At 37.0% G+C, this 18,034-nt stretch overlaps 1 long non-coding RNA gene across 1 annotated transcript in view; it reads left to right on the top strand.

The window, feature by feature from the left end:
* LOC118762277 overlaps positions 1 to 5,505 on the top strand; it is a 30,934-nt gene extending 25,429 nt beyond the window's left edge. The window contains exons 2-3 of the long non-coding RNA XR_004998030.1: positions 3,004 to 3,010; positions 5,380 to 5,505. This is a non-coding gene — a long non-coding RNA (uncharacterized LOC118762277). The remainder of the gene's footprint in view (positions 1 to 3,003; positions 3,011 to 5,379) is intronic.
* Positions 5,506 to 18,034: the final 12,529 nt, after the last annotated feature.

Here is an 18,034-nt window from a genome sequence, read left to right as displayed (position 1 = left end):
TGTTGTCGTTGGTGGTGGTGGTGGTGCTACAGGATTGTTTCTCATTTTGAATGCCTGACAATATGTCTCAGGTGGGTTAGGCTGCAACCTTCAGTGTATATTTTGCGCGCGCAAAATGCTACAAAAACTGGTTGAGATTGATTCATGTAATCATAGAATATCTCTCTGTGCAGAGAGAGAGAGAGAGAGAGAGAGAGAGAGAGAGAGAGAGAGAGAGAGGTGGGGGTTTCTCGTGCTTGAGTTTCTTTTCAAGAACACGGTGAAAAAAGAAAATGGGAACGAGCTCCAAAGACAGTATAACATCAGACAAAGGATACAGATAGAAAGAAGAGATATGACGATAATAGTAATAATAAATTATGGACTCACCCATCGAAAACGACGTATGAGTGTTCAGCTTTTTGCCGAACGACCGGCACAAATGATTTGTTTATAGCGATCAAATGTTTATGCAGTGCATTAGCTCACTCCCTTCGTTAAATGAACGGTGTACCACGCATTACATGTCGAAATGATCACGGAGTAACGTGTGATGAAGTGTTTTGCTCAAGAATAACGCATCAGCCGGCATAGGAATTGAAACCACGATCTCGCGATGGTGAGTACAACACCCTAGCCACTAGGCCATGTGATTTTGCAATATAAATATTACAGAGGAGGAAATGGAAAAGATCCTCAAAAATATACTAAATTAGGAAGCTCTAGAACCCGATTGAGTTCAAGGATCCTAGTTTAAAAATCTCACAAATATACATAGCTTTATAAAACAGTTTTTTACTAACTGTATAAAATGGAACATGAACATGGATGACAAAAAGAAAGACAATGTAAATACTGAAAAACAAAGAATAAAGAAAGCCAGTCAATAATTATAGACCTATTACATGCTTACCATTACTCTGGAAATTACAAACTTGCTTCATGAAAGGTGAATTGTGTAGCTTTCTGGAGAAGAATCTTTTACCAGAATAGCAAAATAGATGCAAAAAGAAGTCAAATAGAACTACTGGTATGTTGTCCATCGATATCATAACACTAAGTCATGTTCGAATAAGAAAGAATTTAACTTAGCAGTTGTTTGGATAGTTGAAAGCATACGACAATTTTGCTAGCTGTTGGAGTGACTCGGGGTAATCGGAGTCAATGAAAAACTCATCAGTTTAAGAAAATACGATGAGATCATGACAAATTGTGCAAAATTTCAGAAGTAAATCATTAGGAAACGGGAAAATACGCAGGTCTATATTTCAAGGAGGCTTTCTCTCTCCATTACTTTTCGTGATTATGTTTATTCCTCTGGCAAGTATTCTTAAAACAAATCCAGATTTGCGTATTTTGGATGACTTCAAACTATACACCAAAACTTTAAAATACCCGAGTTCTATTCTCAGAACAGTATAAATAATGTGAATGCAAAATTCTTCTAAGTAAAGACAATGCGAAACTATATAGTTTATGTAAGATACCACTGTTATGAGCCGCTCCTTTTTGAAACAGCATATTAATATTTGTTTAATATTACTCAACGCATGTATCATAAATGCTAAAGTGTAACTGATGCATCTGAGCATATAGCATGTAACTCCCTTGTATAATAACACTCATCGCATCTCAAAGATGCCATTGAAAATGTAATTTTAATGTATCCCATCGGTCAAGAACTTTACGCAGCTACTTCCCGTTAACTATCATGGGGCTGAAAGAAGAATCATTTTCAATGGCTTATCACCATTGTTATTAAATTTTCATGTAAGATTCTCTTGAAAGCGCTGATCTGTGGAAGAAGTTGTAAGTTTCTCTTAGCAGACAATCAATGTTATAGGTTAATTCTTCAGCAACTTGGGAACATGGAAAGTAGCAAATGCATTTTATGCGAATCAAGTCTGGATTATTCAATTTCATTAATGTGTAAAGAGAATTGTTGATGCAACCAAAGATTGAAGTTATGTCTATTACAACAGCAAGGCAATTTTTCAATGTTAATTCCCACATTAAGGCTGTGAGCTGGCAGAATTGTTACCACGCCGGACAAAATGTTTAGCGGTATTTCTCCCGATTTTATATTCTGAGTTCAAATTCCACCGAGATAGATTCTGCCTTTCATCCTTTCGGGGTCGATGAAATAAGTACCAGTCTAGCCTTGGGATCGATGTAATCGACTTATCCCCTATTCCAAACTTACTGGCCTTGTACCAAGATTTGAAATTAATGTCAATTCCCACATCAAGGCAGCAAGCTGGCAGAATGGTTACCGCAACGAGCAAAATGCTTAGCGATATTTCGTCCCTCTTTACGTTCTGAATTCAAATTCCGCCAAGACGGGCTTTGCCTTTCATTGTTTCGGGTTCATGAAATAAGTACCAGTCCATGTAATGAACTACTCTTTTCCTCAAACTTACTGACCTTATGCCAAAATTTAAAACCGTTATTATTTCCTACATCATGCAAAATTTTATCACGACTTTATGCAACCCTTCAGCAAGTGGTCATTATAACATGAATTAATCCTAAAACTCTCTTTTATTGTAATTTCTCCCACTCATACACAGTTCCTTTTCAAAGTAATACCAGTTGAAAGTCATATTACTTATGTCTTTCAGTAAATATAGGGCAGTAACATATTTTTTATGTTCCGTGCGTTTTGCTGCAATTGATGACACAGGATTTGCTTTATTTAATAACTTCTAAAACATCCACGCTACAAATACACAACTGCTGCTAACGATTCTTCTCATTTTGCAACAAGAAAAGCTGCCTTGATGGCTTGTTCAAGCATGCATTATTAAATCGATTCTGTGAGGCCGTATTTCAACATTGCATACTACATAAATCTTTATTGCTATCATCTTTTATTTATCAATCCGAATCTGAAAATTGAAGATTCGTTCGCCAGTTTCTTTGAAATATTTTTTTTATCGTACTTTGGCCCTGTCGTCATAGTTTAAATGAATATAGTAAAGGCGCTTGTCCTGATGGTTCGGGTATTTAACTCAAAATCACAAGGTGGTAGGTTCTATTCCTGGATGAGCTGTTTGAGCGTTGTGTCTTGGAGAGCTCTTCATTTCATGTTGGCCCAGTCCTTTCAATTGTAATGAGTACCATCCATGGTGCTCATGCAACACACTCTCTCTCTCTCTCACACACACACTCTCTCTCCCCCTCTCTCTCTCTTCCTCTCTCTTTCTAGCTGCCACAACTTAGATATTCCACTCGATCAAGGGTGAAGGGGCCGAAAAAGGTACCTAAATCGATTCACGATTAGGTAGGAAACTAAATCAATTGGCGAAAATATAGTACATGTTACGAGGTTACACCCGTTCGTAACATGTGCCATGGGTATAGTACTGGTTCAATCAAGACTTATGTAAAAAAAAATACTTAATTTGTCCCAAATTCCGCCATGCGTTTGAGAAACTACCGAACAATTTCCAGTTCTCTTTATTATATCAGTGATAACTTGACATATCAGATATAGTAGCAAAATATTCCTCAATTCACACTCGACTATCTCAAATAAAGAGGGGCAGATTGAAAAAAGATATCCTGCTTTGATTTAAAAACCGCTACATCTACTTTGTGCAAGTTGCTCAGACTCTTTGGGAGAATATTAAAAAGCTGTGGGCACTTGAAACCCAGGCTGTTGCAGAAGCTGGTCCCGAAACGTGACGGCATTGCTGGGATCTTTGGCACTATGCAGTGTCGTCCCGTTCTAGCATTGGTGTAGCTTACAATGCCAAAATTTGGCACAATTCCTTCCAGGATCTTCCAGACATATATTACTGCATACCTCTCCCGTCTTCTCTCCAGGGAGTAGAGTCTTAGCTGTTTCAACCTTTCCCAGTAGCTGAGCAGTTGCAAAGAGACGATCTTTGTGTATTAATTAATTAATTAACAAACACCTGTTACACCATTAATGATTAAACCTATCCTGAGGGGTAAACTGCTGTCAACAGTATTACCAACACTGCATACCTGCAAGTGTTTCAGTCCTGGATCCTATCATTCTGTAATAACTGCGAATATCATGACAATATATTAATTATTTATGATTATCAAAATATTTTGAGTTTCAAATAAATTTTAAACAGCATTTGAAATTTTTGCATTGAATTTATGAAGAAATTATTTTAAAACTATTAAATGCATATGTGGAATGATTGCTTAAATTGATTGAAAAATTTGTTCAGAGCATGTGATGATCATCGGTAGCGCTGTAGCAGCTATTGTATGATCTAATCATCAAAATTCCGCTATTTATAATCTAATCTAGTAATCTGAGTGGCAGACAACTATCAAACCTGATCACAACGAACACTTATTACATATGTCATTACAGGGACAAAATATTTCTAGAATTTATTTCCAATATATTAATACATATGTAAAATATGTAACTCTTGCCTGGATGATATTTATAACTGAAAGAGAACAGCAGACTTATTTGTTATACTCTCATAGACACTGAGAAGTGCATGTATGTATGTATGTATGTATGCATTATATATATATATATATATATAGATATATATATATATATATATTATATATATATATATAAAGTAGTAAATATATGGCACAACTAAGTACCGATATTTACTGGAAATAGCGAACGTAATAATACGACGCTAATGTATAGCTTCACCGCGTATGTATTAGCAAAAATGCGTGTGTGCAACAAACTAGAAAAATTGTCTTACCTCCAGGGAGAACATCTGAAAGAAGAAATACCTGGAAAAGGATAATGTGGGACCTACAGGTTTCAGATTTTACAAGATATGTCTGCCACCCATAATCTTGTTCTATCTTCATCAGCCAAGCATATATCATGACAAAATCTACGATGTTACCACATTAATGCTATTACACTCGACTGAAACGCCGAAACGCCAACAGCCCGAAAAACGGTGAAGAAGCTTCAATAAATTAGTAATGCAATACTAGAGTATCGCCTTCCAGTAAAGAATAGCCCGTGAGGGAAAAATACACAAAGTAGAAAATGTATGGCACATATATATATATATATATATAATACAGTGTACATTTAAACACATTAAGAGGTGTCCATCATAGGATTCCCTTACGCTAGAAGGAATAGCTAAGGTCCAAACCACTAATTAGGGATAAATTCTCGAAGGGAATGAAAATAAAAGCATTTACCATCTATTTCCTGGACCGGTTTCTGACTTTTTTAGCAAATAAAATAATTTGCCAGGCGAAGTCTTCGTCAACAGGTACGCCAAGATCAAATATATAAACACGAAGCCAATCCAGCATGTGCCTCTTGCATATACATTTTAATTTTTTTCAAATCCACCGCGCAAGCGCAGTTTTTGTCGGCAGCAACAGAATGCCGGCAATTTCATGGAACGAATTCTCCAGAGTCCTATGATGGACACATCTTAATGTGTCTAAATGTACACTGTATTTTATATGAATAATATATAGTCTATTGACTAATTTTTCTATATGCTAGGCCACTGGTAGTAAACATTTCTAAAATCTTTATTACCCTGATATATATATATATATATATAATATATATATATTCACATATATATATATATATATTCACATATATATACATATATATATATATATGTGTGTGTGTGTGTGTGTGTGCGTGTATCATTCTAGTTATATGCATGATAAATGTCACCTGTATAACGAGTTTTCAAAACGATGCAGTGTCCGATACTGGCTCCATAATGTAATTAAAAACTGTATACCATACTCTTGCTTACCCAGTTTTTATAATCAGGGGAAAAGGCAGTGCTCACAACATGTTACAGGGCCTCTTAGACTGGTGGCAGAAAGAAAAGTGTTCTCAAACCTGAGACCTGGCTCGAATACTTGCAACAGAGCGGATTCTACGACTAAAGACACCGAAGACCAAGTCGTGGAATAAACCTGACGACAGACATAAATGAAAAAAATAAAGTTATGTTGTACTGTTGTGAATTTCCAGCTGTCTTAAATGCGACAATACTTTAAAAGTTAGTATAAAGACTGATTAAAACGTCTCTAAGTATTTCGTCCGACGCGCTAACAATTCTGCCATCTCGCTACCTTAATAAAAATAATAATGATAATAATAATAATAATAATGGCTTCAAATTTTGCCACAAGGGCAACAATTTTGGGGAAGGGGATGAGTCAATTAGATCGACCCCAGTCTTCAACTAGTACTTATTTCATCGATCCCGAAGGATGAAAGGCAAAGTCGACCTCGGCAGAATTTGAACTCAGGACGTAGCGGCAGACAAAATGCCTATTTCTTTACTACCCACAAGGGCTAAACACAGAAGGAACAAACAAGGACAGACAAACGGATTAAGTCGATTATATCGACCCCAGTACGTAACTGGTACTTATTTAATCGACCCCGTAAGGATGAAAGGCAAAGTCGACTTCGGCGGAATTTGAACTCAGAACGTAACGGCAGACGAAATACCGCTAAGCATTTCGCCTGGCGTGCAAACGATTCTGCGAGCTCGCCGCCTTAAATGATAATAACAATGATGATGATGATGATAATGATGATGATGATGACATTCATAACTATAATGACGAGAGGAATTTTGAGTCGCACTTAACCCGTCATAAGAAGAATTGAAACTGTAAAATACCCACTAATTGTCCATTGAGTGATCAATGCATGGACCAATCGATCGTGTCAGTTATTGAGATCCCTATTATTCTTATAACAATTATTGTTAATACAATTTCTAACGTTATCCTTCACATTATATTAAATTTACTATTATCATTATTATTATTATTATTATTATTATTATTATTATTATTATTATTATTATTGTTATTATTCAGTAGTTTTATTTTTATAGCGTGCTTTCACTTCACTACCGAGCGCAGCTCTGTGTGCCTTGGGTATGTGCTGTGATTTGCTCTGATGGTTATTGTATGGAAAGTGTTCTGCGTAGGATGTGTGCAGTGCCTAGTAGTGCAATTTTCTGTATGTTATATGTGTTTGTAAGTCCTGGTGTTTTTGTTATGTATTTGTCTGAATATTTTTTAAAAATTTATTATTATTATTATTATTATTATTATTATTATTATTATTATTATTATGATACTAATGTACCCGCGCCGACAGAAAATAAAATTAAAATAAAAACATTACAACATTTATCTCACTAATTTCTTCTACACCACGTTTCTAGTGAAACCCTACCAGCAATGAGTTCGCCTTGTTTTGGATGGTCCGTTTCAGTATTAACCATTATTCTTCCATTCCCCTCCTCGATGTTCTCTCCCTTTCGATTTCTCTCCTTTGTGCTGTTTTCTCTTCCGTTTCATCTTGTCGCCTTTGCGATGCTCTCGTCTTTGATATTCTCTCCTCATTGCTGCTTGAAGGGGATTTGGCTGGTATTTCAAGCAAGTCGAGTGTGCACTGCTGCTCTCTCTCTTTCTCTCTCTCTCTCTTTCTCTATTTCTCTCTCTCTCTCTCTCTCTCACTTTTGATATCTCTTTTTTGTGCAATTAGGAGCTCCTTTTCATTTTGACATCTCCGAGCCTGTCTTCTTGCGTCCAGTAAGACTGGCTGTTCTTCGCCTTTATCTCTCTCTCTCTGGCTAACCGTCGCCTTCTGTCGGATTAATTCTCCATAGCAGGTGGCTTAGTATATTAAATAGAACGTAACATAAACTTCATAACAAATGAGTACATTTGTGTATGTGTGTGTGTGTGTGTATGTGTGTGTGTGTGTGTGTGTGGTGTGTGTGTGTGTGTGTGTGTGTTTGTCTGTCTGTCTGTCTGTTTGTCTGTACGTTAGTTTGCTTGTATTTCTGTATTTAACAATACAAAGTCCAAAATTACACAGGATTATATTAACAGCATATTTATTTTTATTTCCAGCAACGTCTACATGTTCTCTAACTCTGCCTGTCTGCCTCTGTCTCTGTCTGTCTGTCTGTCTGTCTGTCTGCCTATCTCTCTCTCTCTCTCTCTTTCTCTCTTTCTAATAATATTTCTATAATATTTGTTAACATTTAACTACATAACCTGGTTAGAATTATGATCTACCTTGATATAAGCGTAAATTTAAACTTTATCCTTAAATTTTGCCTTCATATCATACGTATATTATACGTGGAGGCGCAATGGCCCAGTGGTTAGGGCAGCGGACTCGCGGTCATAGGATCGCGGTTTCGATTCCCAGACCGGGCGTTGTGAGTGTTTATTGAGCGAAAACACCTAAAGCTCCACGAGGCTCCGGCAGGGGATGGTGGTGATCCCTGCTGTACTCTTTCACCACAACTTTCTCTCACTCTTACTTCCTGTTTCTGTTGTACCTGTATTTCAAAGGGCCGGCCTTGTCACTCTCTGTGTCACGCTGAATATCCCCGAGAACTACGTTAAGGGTACACGTGTCTGTGGAGTGCTCAGCCACTTACACGTTAATTTCACGAGCAGGCTGTTCCGTTGATTCGGATCAACCGGAACCCTCGTCGTCGTAACCGACGGAGTGCTTCCATATTATACGTATATATATATATATATATATATTTATCTCATATGTTTCTAGTTAGCAACTAGGATACATCATACATACATATACTTTTATTTATCTCATGTACCCCTAGTTGGCAACTAGTTAGCACCTAGAAGGTATCTTTTATTTATATTTATCACGACACCATAGTTTTCATACGAAACACTTTTACCAAACGAGCAAGTTACACTGCTTTTATTTATATGCACACAGTAATGGGCTTTCATCTATCGGTCATTCCAGTCTTCATTATGATGGATTTCATTCATTTGTTCATTCTACTCCAACTCACTTAGTTTTATAACCCTTCCTTGCTGACAGTTAAACTGCTTTTTTATCATTTTAAAAACTTTTTTCTATTGTCCTTTCTTTCCTCCCTTCATTATCACAACTTCTATATACATTATACCTATTTCTTTACTTTCCACAAGGGGCTAAACACAGAGGGAACAAACAAGGACAGACAGACGGATTAAGTCGATTATATCGACCCCAGTGCATAACTGGTGCTTAAGGTACTTAATTTATCGACCCCGAAAGGATGAAAGGCAAAGTTGACCTCGGCGGAATTTGAACTCAGAACGTAACGGCAGACGAAATACGTATTTCTTTATTACCTACAAGGGGCTAAACATAGAGGGGACAAACATGGACATACATAGGTATTAAGTCGGTTATATCGACTCCAGTGCGTAACTGGTAATTAATTTATCGACCCCGAAAGGGTGAAAGGCAAAGTCGACCTCGGCGGAATTTGAACTCAGAACGTAACGGCAGACGAAATACGGCTACGCATTTCGCCCGGCGTGCTAACGTTTCTGCCAGCTCGCCGTACATTATACCGTCATACCTTTTCCTTCCAGTCCCTCCTCTCTTCGTTACTTCTTCTTTATCCACTTTCCCCCTTTTTCCTACACATATTTACTAGGCTTTGCGCTTTCACACTTTCCCCCCTCCTTCTATATTTCCTAAAATAACCTTTCCTTTACGTGTCGTCTCACTTTTTCCTTATCTAATGTCTCGATGCCAATAACTACATCAGCATAAAGGAGCTCTCGAACAAGGGCCTGGAATGTTTTCGACTTTGTATTGAAGCGTTTAACATCAAACACCTTACCTGTGGTTCTGAAGCGAATATAGACGCCGATATCAGATAGTTACAGCAAAATATATGGAAAAAAAGTGTTGGAGCAGCAATATCACCTTGTTTAAGTCCGTTATCGATGGAAATTGGTTCCGGTAGTGACCCATTTAAGTTAAGACGAGCTTTCATATTACTATTAAGTTGCTTAAACAAGTTGACATATTCAGGTGGACATCCAAGTTTACCAAGAATGGTCCAGAGAACGGTCCTAATAACAGTGTCGAAGGCTTTTATTAAATCGACAAATACCTGGTAAAGAGCTATGCGATGTTCGATGCATGTCTCTTGGAGTTGACGAGCAGAAAAAAATCATGTCCTTTGTGCCACGACATGATCTAAAACCGCGCTGACTTTCCAGGATGACAAAGATAATAAATCAATACACATGGACGCTCTCTAAGTATATATGTATCTATCGAAAGGCGGCGAGCTGGCAGAAACGTTAGCGCGCCGGGCGAAATGCTTAGCGGTATTTCGTCTGTCGCTACGTTCTGAGTTCAAATTCTGCCGAAGTCGACTTTGCCTTTCATCCTTTCGGGGTCGATAAATTAAGTACCAGTCACGCACTGGAGTCGATGTAATCGACTTAATCCATTTGCCTGTCCTTGTTTGTCTCCTCTATGTTTAGCCCCTTGTGGGCAATAAAGAAATATATATGTATCTATCGATTAATATTGCTATGTTCCTTCTCCTCTTTTCTTTCTTCCCCTGTTATCCTTTCTTTCGTCTTCCTCCTCTCTCCTTCTCTGTCTCTTTGTCTCTGTCCGTCTGTCTCTCTCTCTCTCGCTCTCTCTTTCCGTATCCACCATTTACTCGTAAATTATTGGCTACTAACTTTTATATACTATACAAGTACAGGGCAAAAATTGCCTCGGAGCTGTTCATTTACTATGGCGATTATGATATGACAGGTATTCAACTGTTAATTTCGTTTTAGTATATTAGAAGCAATCCGATAGCACGAGTGCAAAATATGCTAATATGTTGAAGCATGTTAATATCGTCATTGAATATCAGGTGTTTACTTTGAACGAAATATACGTATTTTTAGTAGATGCCCGGAAGATAAAGAAATTACTGTTCGAAAGCCAAAATAGCTACATGGAAGACAGAGAAACATAAGACATAGATTTAACTCTCTTCCGCATTTCCATGACAAATGTATTTCTCCAGAATAATCACACTTGCTTATGACCAACAGTGAGCAAATGACAGAACCTTCACATGGCTGTTAGGCTTGCCAGAAACAGCAGTAAACCCACACTCAAAAAACTCTCTAAAAAACTCACTCAGAAAAATCATACCATTCTTTCTTATGTAACTAACAGGCACATTTGACAATGTGGTTTTACATATTCCTAAAAAGATAGGGTGGTCATATATGGATTAGAGCTTATACAGTGCTAAACAACAATTACAACAAGTATCAAGTAGTTGAGAGGAAATCACTGCACTGGCACTCGACTTGCTTGAAATACAAGCCAAATCCCCTTCAAATCACATCATATTGTCTGCAAATGGTAGATGCGTACATTCGTAATAATATAATCAGGGTACTCTATACTTTGAAAAATAAAACAAAATACTGGATTATCAAGGCATAAATGTCTTTAGTCATAAATCAGCGTGATCAGAGTTGACCTGGGGGACTAAACAGCAAAAGAACAACGTAATGCATACAGAAACCACAATCACGTGATGCTCATATCGTAACATTTTCATTGCTGATACCGACACTTTCTTAAGTTATACCAAGTTACCTTCCCGACAAGCTACCGTATCTCTTGCAAGCAATGAAATATTTTCCTTCTGTACTACTGTATTTGCAACTTTAATCAGCAATCTTTTTGATATGTCACCGAAAAAGATATGTATTTCTATAGAATTCCTTTAATTTAGAACCCCGACAACAGTACTCATATACTTCTATTATGATCAGAACAAACTCCTACAATTCATTATATTAAAAAGGTCTTCCCTACCAGTTAATGTACGCTTTAATTGTAGCGTCTATTTAAGTGAAGTTAGATTCTTCAGTACCTTCGAGTATTGATAAAATAAAAGATACCTATGTTGTACTGGAGTCCATTTTCAATTGACTGATACTAGTGTCTTCCAGTCATCTTCAGCAAGAAACTACTGCAAAGAATCCCCAACGAATCTTCGTGTGCTACTTGTGTGGTTTCAACGATTCACGGAAGTGTCAAAATTAACGCCTTCAGTACCTGATCTGTCCCACTCGTTTTTTGTTTTTATAGATATCTACAATAGAAAGGATTATGATCCGTATTACTCAGGTGGCGAGCTCCTAAAACCGTTAGAACATCCGACAAAATGCTCACCGGCATTTCATCAGTTTTTACGCTTTGAGTTCAAATTTCACCGAGGTCGACTTTACTTTTCATCCTTTCGGGGATTGATAAAATAAGTACCAGCCAGTTGTGTATTGTAGTCGAGGTGATCAGCTTCTCTCTCGTCAAAATTGCTAGCATTGTGTCTGTGACAGAAAAAAATTATCATCATCATCATCATCAGTAGTAGTAGTAGTAATAGTGTCTGAATTTCTTTTTATTTATTTATTTATGTTTCTTAAATATGTTCTTTTAATCAGAAAAATTCTTTGGGATTTACAAATCTGCGCGTAATTTCTTCAAAGCATATAAAATTTGCCGTATTCATAATTTCTGTTTTGATCACTTACATCAAAGATATTGAAACGAAATATACTTGTTAAAAACCGCCAGAACTTTCACCAAGTAAACTTCAGAGTAAGTTCGTCTTCCCCGTACTCATCTCATTTATTTATTTATTTTGTAAGCTGTTAGTTATTCATTTATTACCTCCTCCTTAGCGAAGGCGGGGTATTGTTTTCAGTCGTATTTGTTTGTTTGTTTGTTTGTCTGTGGACAAGATATCTCAAGAACCACTGGATGGATTCGGATGAAACTTTCATGGATGTTTGGCTTTGTGACTGGCACGAATTGATAAGATTTTGGGATCGATCCGGTACCGGACAAGGATTCTGGATTATTTTTCCTTTTTTTTATTTTTACTTAATTTTTGAGAGCGGTCGGGTTCATTTTTAGTATTCTTGTTTGTGAGAGCAGTTGAGTTTATTACAGTTTACATACTCTAAATACTCGCAATTTCAGATTTTAAGGGATTATATATATATATATAATATATATATATATATATATATATATATATGTATTGTTTTTCATCACAATCCTGAAATCAAACGGTCGTGGTGGGTCAATTAATAAGCAGCTTCGTTTTTCCTTGAGTATTAATGTTATTTTCTAGTTTCTTATCCGTTTGGATGAAAAACAAATCCCACAAAATTTTGCATTTCTCCAACTTCACCACTCTTTCGACCCGATGACCATACCATGTACGTCTAGCTATTATCTCCTCCTCCTTAGCGAAGGCGGAGGTATTGTTTTCAGTCGTGTTTGTTTGTTTGTTTGTCCATGGACAAGATATCTTAAGAACTACTGGATGGATTCGGATGAAACTTTCAGGGATGTTTGACCTTATGACTGGCATGAACTGATTAAATTTTGGGATCGATTCGGTACCGGACAAGGATTCTGGATTATTTTTCCTGTTTTTTACTTAGTTTTTGAGAGCAGTCGGGTTCATTTTTAGTATTCTTGTTTATGAGAGCAGTTGAGTTTATTTCGGACATTCCCATCTTAAAAATCATCTCTGGCTAATCGTTGAGAGGATGTTGATGTTTCCTTCACGGAGGCTTGCACTCTCTGAGTGCTCTTGTTATCACTAATATATGAAAATTCACAGCTTATTTTGCTGGGTATAATGGAAAGTGTCAGCTGTCCACAGCCAGCAGACTAAGGTGACACATGTTTACTGATCGTGCTGCATGAACCCTGGAAAGCATTCTTGCAGTTCCAAGCAATGTTGTCTTTTTTTAGGTGTTCTACCTTCATACTTGTACCAAACTTTTTCAGCCATGTTGGTAGTTGAGTGCTGATACTTCCAAGTGCACCAATTACTGTTGGTATCACGGCTACTCTCTTCATTGATCGCAATCTTCGTATTTCCCACTTCAAATCGTCATAGTTGTTTATTTTTCTTCGTCTTTCATGTTGATCATGTTGTAACCGGGGTATACTATGTCGATTACCATACATGTTCTTTCTATTTTATTCACCACGACAATGTCTGGTTCCCTACGTCTGGTTGGGTGATCGCATTGGATCATTGCATCCCACAGGATTTCGCAATTCTCATTTTCGGTAACTCCTTCTGGGGTGTGCCCATACCACGTCTTTGCTCTTTGTAGGCCATGTTTTCCACAGAGCTCCCAATGGGCAATTCTTGTCACAATGTCATAGTGTCTTTTGTATTCGTGTTGTGCCAATTTCGAGCATTCGCTAGCGATGTGTCATACCGTTTCACCCCTCTAACCACACATTCTGCAGTTGTTGCTATCGGTAGTGTTGTCTATTCTGCACTTCATACAGTTGGCCCTTAATGCTTGTTCCTAGGCTGCACATATGAGCTGCTTCTGTCTGTATCTCCTGGTTACTCCCCCTCATCCATAGCCACTGGTCCTCTGTATCTGTCTTGGCGTTCACATCTGCAAACTGACCGTACATTTTTCCTTCCATACCTTTTCTTTTCTTTTTTTTTTTGTTCATTTCTTGTTTAAATTTTTCTTTCGTAACCCAATTTTCAGTTTTGATGATGCCGGCCTTCTTCGTGTGGTTCAACAGTGGCTCCACGGTATTTTTTATATACCATCCAAAGCTGTTTTCCTCTGTTTCGATACAGTCCTGACAACTGATCACACTTCTCCAACCCTTTCTTCTGAAGAAATATAGCCTACCGGTGTCACTCTTAGAGTGGAAAATTCTTTGTACTGTCAACGTTATTCTGGTCTTGGTATTCATTTTCTTCACTTCTCTCTTTTACCATTTTATAATTCTTGCTCCAAATTATTATTATTATTATTATTATATTATTATTATTATTATTATTATTATTATTATTATTATTATTATTATTATTATTATTCAGTAGTTTTATTTTTATAGCGTGCTTTCACTTCACTACCGAGCGCAGCTCTGTGTGCCTTAGGTATGTGCTGATGGTTATTGTATGGAAAGTGTTCTGCGTAGGATGTGTGCAGTGCCTAGTAGTGCAATTTTCTGTATGTTATATGTGTTTGTAAGTCCTGGTGTTTTTGTTATGTATTTGTCTGAATATTTTTTTTATCATGCCTAATGCACCTACTATGATAGGAATTGTTTCTGTTTTTAGATTCCACATTCTGGTTATTATTATCATTATTATTATTATTATTATTATTATTATATTATTATTATTATTATTATTATTATTATTATTATTAAGTGAAGAGCTGGCAGAATCGTTAGCACGTCATATAAAATGCGCTACGTTATGAGTCCAAATTCTGCCAATGTTGATTTTGTCATTCATTCTTTTCGGGGTCAACAAAATCAATAAGATAAATACAAGTTGAGCACTTGGGTTGTTGTAATCGACTCGTGCCAAAATTTGAAATCATCATCATTATTATTATTATCATTATTATCATCATCAACTTATTTTTATTGTATGCATTCACTGCACTACCTAGCACAGCTGTGGGTGCCTTGGGTATGTGCAGTGTTCTGGTTTGGTACTATTATTTTTACTCTTTTACTTGTTTCAGTCATTTGACTGTGGCCATGCTGGAGCACCGCCTTTAGTCGTGCAAATCGACCCCGGGACTTATTCTTTTTGTAAGCCCAGTACTTATTCTGTCGGTCTCTTTTGCCGAACCGCTAAGTGACGGGGACGTAAACACACCAGCATCGGTTGTCAAGCAATGCTAGGGGGACAAACACAGACACACAAACATACATACATACATACATACATACATACATACATACATACATACATACATACATACATACGACAGGCTTCTTTCAGTTTCCGTCTACCAAATCCACTCACAAGGCATTGGTCGGCCCGGGGCTATAGCAGAAGACACTTGCCCAAGATGCCACGAGGTGGGACTGAATCCGGAACCATGTGGCTGGTTAGCAAGCTACTTACCATACAGCCACTCCCGCGCCTGTTATTTTTACAATATTGAAAGTATCTTATATAATACGTCTATGGTGTCCGCCAGTGCTATTTTCTGTATTTTATGCGTATTTGTAACTTCTGGGTTTTTAGTTATGCATGAATTTTGATAATTTCCAAAGCGCCTACTATTGCTTCTCTTTTTAGGCTTCACACTTTAGTTATCTCTATCTCCAAATCTCTATATGTTTAAATAATTTCTCCATCTCTTTTAGGGATATATTCTCATCTGTTGATATTGATATATCGATTAGGAGACATTTCTGATTCTGGTATTCTTTCACAACAATATGTGGTCGGTTAGCTTTGATCTCTTTGCTTATGTGAATTAGCATACCCCAGAATATAGTTGCTTTGTCATTCTTGGAGACTTTATCTGCTGTATCTTTTTTCTGTTCGTGTCTAATAATGCTGGTGCAATTTCCAGTGTCTGTGAGTACCAACACTGTCATGTTTAGGGATGTATTCTTTATTGATCAAGACTGGGTAACCAGAGATAATGTATTTGTCTCTTTCCCATTTCCAAATATTCCATAGTTACTGTGTTCTGCTCAATTATATTTTGGTGGGTTTGTGTGCGAAGGCTTTTGATGTGTGCCGCACTGAAGAAACCTTCAGTCTCTGCTGTGAGTCCAGCACTTCTCAAGCAGTGTTGGGATTTTCTCTTCTACTGCCAATTTTTATTTACTTTCCTTTGTCTATGTTTGTATTTTTCTCTTAATTATAATTTTTGCTGTTGTTGTTGTTGCAATTATTATTATTGTTGTTGTTGTTGTTGTTGTTCTTCTTCTTCTTCTTCTTCTTCTTCTTCTTCTTCTTCTTATTATTATTATTATTATTGTGCTTTTGTTTTGCTTTAATCTATACGAGTCGCACTCAAGTCGCAACTGGAGACGTCAAGGGACAACAAAGTTTTTGCATCTAAGGATGCTAACAGATGAGGTGTCATGGAAGCACTCCCGTCGGTTACAACGACGAGGGTTCCGGTTGATCCGATCAACGGAACAGCCTGCTCGTGAAATTAACGTGTAAGTGGCTGAACACTCCACAGACACATGAGGTTTCATGCAATTGAAAACACTGATGTCTGAGAGAGAAAAAACGCAGAGTGAGTAAGGTTGCATTTACATGGAGAGGAATTTACATCAAGTATGTGAGGTACCCATAAGTTTGATCTTTTGTAATTCATTATTTCGGGGCTACCCGGAAATTGGTCTACAAATTTGTTTGATCCTTTTGATATCATTTCAAGTGCCCCAATAAAAATATGAAATGTTATTTTGAAATGTAGCATTCTTTTTATTTCATTCTTCACTTTTTCAAACGTTTTCAGAGATGTATTTTTATCAGCTGGGACAGCACCATCAATCTTTTCAATGTGATTTTCATAATGTCATCAGGTTGGTTTGCATAAGATTCGCGATCAGTATGAACACTGAAATTCCAAAGGTAGATAACTCAGACATTTCGGGCAACTTGTGGCGTGTGTTCCTACCAATTGTTTTTGTAAGGGGAGCTCTGTGTACAATATATTGACTAGTATATGTACTGAGCTGCATTGTCATGCCTTTGCAAGTATTCTGTTGATACCAGTCTACTGCATCCAGAGAATTCTCCATATTTTTTAGCGCGACTGAACGAATAAATTTTCATTTTGGTTATATTTTGACACACGAACTACTACTGAACATTTGAAATGTCCCTTGCTTGTACCCGGGTTAGATAACGTTCTTTTTCTTTTTAAATATTTCCATCTATTTATTTTAACATCAAATTATGGCTTCTTCTTATGCAGATTTCGCCCTCAAGAGAAATTACATTGAACAATGCCAAACAGCTATCAAAGAAAAATGCCAAAAAACTATTAATAAACACACAAACAAATAAATGGCAGAATGTTTTTTTTTTAGATAATGACATTTCCACTAAAAGAAACCATTTAGCATTCAAGACGTTTGACAACAACCACACAGTAACATAGTTCGTTGAACGAAAATGTGGTGAAGTATAATAACAAAACACCATCGTTTTGCAAGTATTGTTACGAATAAGATGAACCAAAATATGGAACATTTTACCGAAAGACCTAAACCAGGGAAACACTTTATTCACAAAACGGGTCCCGTCTTGTCACAATCTCTAACGTACTTACACAAAAAGAAGAAAGTAAGATACCTATTTCTTTATTACTCACAAGGGGCTAAACACAGAGGGGACAAACACGGACAGTCATAGGTATTAAGTCGATTACATCG

Source organism: Octopus sinensis, linkage group LG2 (assembly GCF_006345805.1).
Source record: "Octopus sinensis linkage group LG2, ASM634580v1, whole genome shotgun sequence".
Classification (NCBI taxonomy): Eukaryota; Metazoa; Mollusca; class Cephalopoda; order Octopoda; family Octopodidae; genus Octopus; species Octopus sinensis.
Note: the sequence above shows the minus strand (reverse complement) of the source record. Positions and strands in the feature narration are given on the sequence as shown.